The sequence below is a fragment of the Elephantulus edwardii genome, unplaced genomic scaffold (genome assembly GCF_000299155.1).
Source record: "Elephantulus edwardii isolate Elephantulus edwardi_28Jun2011 unplaced genomic scaffold, EleEdw1.0 scaffold00127, whole genome shotgun sequence".
Taxonomy (NCBI): Eukaryota; Metazoa; Chordata; class Mammalia; order Macroscelidea; family Macroscelididae; genus Elephantulus; species Elephantulus edwardii.
The window spans coordinates 282,472-288,278 of record NW_006399877.1 but is presented as its reverse complement, the minus strand read 5'-3'; the positions used below and the strand labels follow the sequence as shown (position 1 = coordinate 288,278).

General features: G+C 39.7%; 1 pseudogene; it reads right to left on the bottom strand.

Moving 5' to 3' along the window:
* Positions 1–3,114: 3,114 nt before the first annotated feature.
* LOC102860674 lies at positions 3,115–4,878 on the bottom strand (annotated as a pseudogene).
* Between the last annotated feature and the right edge of the window lie 929 nt (positions 4,879–5,807).

The window sequence follows — 5,807 nt, the reverse complement described above, 5'->3', positions numbered from 1 at the left end:
TGGGCATGTTGCAAGAAGGGACTGGTCCTTGGAGAGGGACATCATGTCTGGGAGAGTGGAGGGACGGCACAGGAGAGGAAGACCCCCAATGAGATTCTGTGAGTGGAGTGGTGGGAATGAATGTGTTTGAGACAGTGAGGTTGGCACAGGATAGAACGGCATTTAGGGCTCTTGTACATAGGGTCGCTATGAATCACAAACGACTCGATGGCACTTAACAACAATAATTTAATCTTGTGGTTAGATGTTGTAATGGGTATTGTTTTTCTTAGCTCCATTTCTATAGTCTCTTTGTCATTGTGGAGAAATTCTTAATTTTTGTATGTTGATTTTGTATCCTGCCACTTTGCTGAATTGGTCGACTATGTCTAAGTATACTATCATAGAGATAATTTTACCTCCTCTTTGCCTGTTTGTATACCTCTTATTTCCTTCTCTTGTCTTATTGCTATAGCTAAGACTTCCAATACAATATTAAATAGGAGATATAGTAGTGGGCATCCTTGTCTAGTTCCTGTTCTCAAATGTAATGCCTTTAATCTCTCTTCATTGATAATTATGTTGGTTCTTGGTTTTGTGTATATACTTTTTACTATGTTGAGGAGTTTCCCCTCTATTCCTATTTTGTTGAGTGTTTTAATCAGGAAAGGATGTTGGATTTTGTCAAAAACCTTTTTCCGCATCAATTGATAGGCTCATGTGGTTCTTGTTCTTTGCTTTGTGAATGTGATTAATTACATGGAATGTTTTTCTTATGTTGAACCATCCTTGCATACCTGTTATTAATCCCACTTTGTCATGATGAGTTATTTTTTTTATGTACTGTTGGATTCCATCGGCCAGGATTTTATCCAGGATTTTTTGCATCTATGTTCATAAGAGATATTGGCCTATGGAGTTTTCTATTTTGGTGGTGTCTTTACCTGACTTTGGTATCAAGGATACATTTGCTCATAGAATGAATCTAGGAATATTCCATGTTTTTCTACTTTTTTAAATACTTCATATAGAATTGGTGACAGTTCTTCTCTGAATGTTTGCTAAAATTCACTTGTAAAAATGTCTGGTCTAGGGCTTTGTTGTTGTTATAAGCTGTTTTAGGACATGTTCAGTTTCTTCTTTTATAATGGGTCTATTCAGGTGTTCTATATTTCAGTCTGTGTCAGATTAAGTATGTTGTAGGTTTCTAAGTATTTGTCCATTTCCTCTAGGTTTTCATAGTTGTTTGAGTATAGTTTTCCGTAGTATTTCATTGTTAACCTTTTTATTTTAGTTGTTTCTGTTGTGACATTCCCCCTTTCATCTCTTATTTAGATTCTTTTTGTCTTTTCTTTCTTTTCCTTTTTTAGTTTTGCTAGTGGCTTTTCAATTTTATTGGACTTTTCAAAGAACCAACTCCTGGTTTTGTTGATGGTTTCAATTGTTTTTATGTTGTATATTTCATTTATGTCTGTCCTAATTTTTATAATTTCAGGGTGTTTTGTTTTGTGTGTGTGTGTGTGTTTTTTTTAGAGGATGTCAGGTTTTCTTGCAGTTCTTTTTCAGTTTGTTTGAGATGTTGGGTTAGAGAATCAATTAAAGGTTTTTCTTGCCTTCTGATGTGTTTGCTTATTGCTATAAATTGACCTTTAATTACTGCTTTGGCTCTTTACTAAAGGTTTTTTGTTGTGTTTTCATTGTCATTTGTTTCAAGAAACTTTTTACTTTCATGTTTTTTATCTCTTATAGTACCACTCATGTCCAAGCAAGGTGCTGTTTAGCTTCCAAATGTATGAGGTTTTTCTCCTTTATCCTCTTGTTATTAATTTCTAATTTTTAGCATTGTGATCTGAGAAGATGCTTTGTATTATTTCTACGTTTTTAAATTTTGATGCTTTCCTTGTAACCTAAAATGTGATATATATTCTGGAGAATAGTCTCCATGCACATTGGAGAAGAAGTATACTGCACTTTTTTGGGGTCCATTAGCCTGTATGTATCTATGAGATCAAGTTGGTTTAGTGTGTGGTCTAATTCTTTAGCATCTTTGTTGAGTTTCTTTCTGGTAGTTCTATCTTTTTTTTTTTAGTTCTATCTTTTCATGAAAGTGGTGTATTGAATGAAGTCTCATGTAGTGGTTTTGTCTGTTTCTTTTTTCAGTTCTGTTAAAGTTTGCTTTATGTATTTTGCAACTCTATCATTTGGTGCTGCTCCACAGGAGAAGGGTGGACAATCTCCTCCCATGAGATTAACTCCCTCTGAAAACCTGCCAAAGGGTCAGCTGTGGGTCAGTCTGATTCTACGGTACATAACAATAACATCATATGGTGCATAGATATTTATTATTGTTATATCATCTTGCTCTATTAACCCTTTAAGCATTATATACTGAACTTTCTTGTCCTTTGTGATAGTTTTTGCATTGAAATCTATTTTATCAGAGATTAACATCGCGACTCCTGCTTTTTTTTTAAACTTAACATAGCTTTATTTTTCATTATAAAACAAATGTTTCAAAAAGTTCAGCAAAAATAGACCATTTCTATTCCTATAATAATTGGGCAGCTCCCAGAAATAAGAGGGCATACCTTTGGATTTAAAAGTAGCTGAATATTAAGATTTAGGGGGGAAAAGCCAGAGGAGAAACTGGAGTCTTGAAACTAGGGTTTTGATACTTCTCTTTTGTTTGTAGTTCTAACACTATTCTCTGACCACAAAAAAGCTGTCTTTGCTTGCTGTGTACCCATGGACCAAAACATGCAAACACTCTGACAGCATAACTGGATAAAAGTTGGAAAGAAACCAAGGCCTGATGGTGCACTGGTGATGCAGAGGAGACATTCTGAAGATCAGACATCATGTATGTTCACAAGCCAACGCTGCCCTTCTGAACAAGACAATCCCTTCCACCAAGCACAGCTGCCCTACTCCTGACATCCCACAACCAGCTCACAGCACTCCTGTCTTCATAGTTCCTTCCAAAAAGTAAGGGTATACTTACTCCAGTGGCTAGTTCCAGACTCCCTTCCCTCACCTAGCAGGGTCTCTTAACACTGAGGGTCTCAAGTAGGCTGCAGGGGCTTTCTGTTATGGGGCGCCCAACTGTTCTCCAAAACTAAAGTCACTATGAGATGTTCAGAAGCCTTCGTCACTGCTATCAAAAGCTAGGTCATAGAGCAAATTCCTCCCTGGCTTTTTGCATGAAGGGGACTGTGAATTTTCTATGTTCAGGTTGCTGAACCAGCTTGTCTCCTGGTCCCCCTGCGAGGTACCAGGCAATGGACTGCTGTCTTGGGAAGAATAGCTATCAAGCCTCAAGAGTCTTCCTTGCATTTCCCCTGTTGTTTTAGGGGCATGACTGCCCCTCTCAGAGTGGGGCAGACTGGCTTTGCAGGACTCCTGAAACCCCTTTGACACAGAGAAGGCTGGAGGGGTTCTCGCTGTCCCAGATGGGGACCTTGTAGGCCAGAAACTGAAGGCTGAGTGCCTTGAATTCTAGAACTTAGAGCACTGGTCTTACTTGGGGCTTGGTCTTGTTTCCTGACCAGGAGCCTACTTCTCTTGGTTTTCTTAGGCTGTTTCTTCTTACCCTTTTTTGCCTCTGTCTATAATTCCCCCTTTTGGTTCAGTTACCAAACTCTGTCCACATGGATCACATGAAAATACGTCTTTGAGTTGGTATTCTTGGCAGCAGACCTTAGTGTTGGTTGCAAAGTTGCTTAAATCTGACAGTATGACCTGTGAGGTTCCTTGAGTGACCAGATCCCTGTCAACAGGAACCTCTTGTCCCAGGATGCTGGTGTCATAGCTCCTGGGTCCTACTTTAGTAAAAGCACAATGCTCACAGTTATTCTGTACTTCCTTGTCCTGTACAGCCTTGTTTCTTTTACTGGGCTGAGCATCACTCTTTGTGTCCTCATCCCAGACACCAAACTTTCTGGGTTGTAGGGAGCCCACACTGGTATTCTAGGTGCCAGGGAAAGGCTGGGATTGCCACATAACTGCCTCTTCAGAGGCCAGTTTTCCCTGGCTGATGAAACTGAGAGTCTGGGCTAGCGCTGGTGAGGTCTGGGCAGTGCTGTCTTTTGCATGTACACGTACTGGAGGAGCCGCGATGAATTTCCTCAGGTCTGCAAGGACACTGGGTATATTCAGGTGGCCAAGCTGTTCACACAGCTGCTGGAAGTCTTTGTTCTGCTGGGCAACTAAAACTTCAAGGTGTTTCAGGTTAGACTTCATTTCTACAAACTCTGTTTGTCTAGCTTCATATTTGTTTTGCATCTCGAGGATGATCTGTTCCGATCATCTGCCTTTGTCCTTCAGGGCCTCAAGTACCAGCTCACTCTGGGCTTGCATAGTGTCTTGCAATGTCTTGGCCACAGTCTCCAAAGAATCCAAAATAGATTGACTTCTGTAACTGAGATATTCCTCAGACTTCTCCACAGATGTCTGTAATCTATGAATATTTTCTTTGACCTGGGAAATAAAGTTCCACAGAGTCTCACTGTCACATTTGTCTTTTGCCCTTTTCTTTTTCTCTTCAAACTGTTCCAATAGGCCCTTTGATTTTCCAACAGATAAAGGGAGAGGAAATAAGTCTCCATCTTTTGTGTCTCCTCCAAATAGCTGAGGTTTTGCCTGGTACTTTGTGAAAATACTAGGTTCATTATCCAGAGAACTTTGCTGTGACTGTTTTGGATATCTTAAGTGTGTACCAACATCCAAAGGTGTTGGAAGGGTCTCTGAATTTTCTGGACAGAACTGAGACCCAAAGAGGAACTGAGAATCACTGAGACTGGAGTAGTCAGTTTGGTTAATATTCCAATTAGATGGCTTAATGGTCCCAGAGCCTGAGGGAACACTGAGCATCTCTTTGATATTCCAGACATTAAAATCCATTTCTTATGATTACCCCAATGAAATATATAGAACTGGCAAGTATATAGAGGCTGCCAGAACTGAGTAGAACCAAAGGAAAAGGGAAATTAATTTCTTGGAGGACACTGAGCTTCTATTAAGTGTTAACAGAAAAACCTTTAGAAGGCATTGATGGTTCCGAGTGTGTGCCAGTGTGCTGGTATCAAAGGAGTGGGACTGAGAAGGTCTCAGTTGACTGGAAAGTGGTACTCTCAGACTGGATGACCAAACACTCCCTTGGCAGCCACCCTCTTTCATCTATGGCACTGCATTCCATACATTCTTCATCAACAAATGTTTACTTCTCTTGCCTTTTCCATCGTAAGTTCTCACGCAAAGTCCTCTTCAGAGCAAAGTTAATTCTCAGCTTCTGCAGTCTGAAATCAATCAAGCATGCCATCAAGATGCACTGATAATTAGTAATGAGTGGAATATGAAAGTTGCAAAATGTTGTTTCTGTCTGAGGAGGTCACTGAGGAAGAACTGCAGAAAATCTTCATCAATGTTTTGAGCTCTCAGCTTTCTGACATCCCACAGACGCGAGGCCACACTGGCACGGCCTCCAGGCCACGTCCCCTGCTTTTTTTCTGGTTGTCATTTGCTTGGTATATTTTCCCCCCCACCCTTTTCTTGTTAGTCTTTCTTTACCTTCACTTTTCAGGTTTGTCTTTTGTAGAGAGTATATGATGGGTTTTATCTTTATCCAAACTGCTACTCTTATTCTCTTCAGTGGTTCATTTAAACCATTCACATTCAGTGTAATTATTGAGATGCAAGAGTTTATTGCTATCATTTTGTTGAGTTCTTTTTGTGGTTTTTTTTCTATATTTTATTAATTTTCATAAACATTTACAGAGATTTTGGGTTTCCATTCATTCATTGTTGCACTATTCTCTCTACCCTCCTCCCAG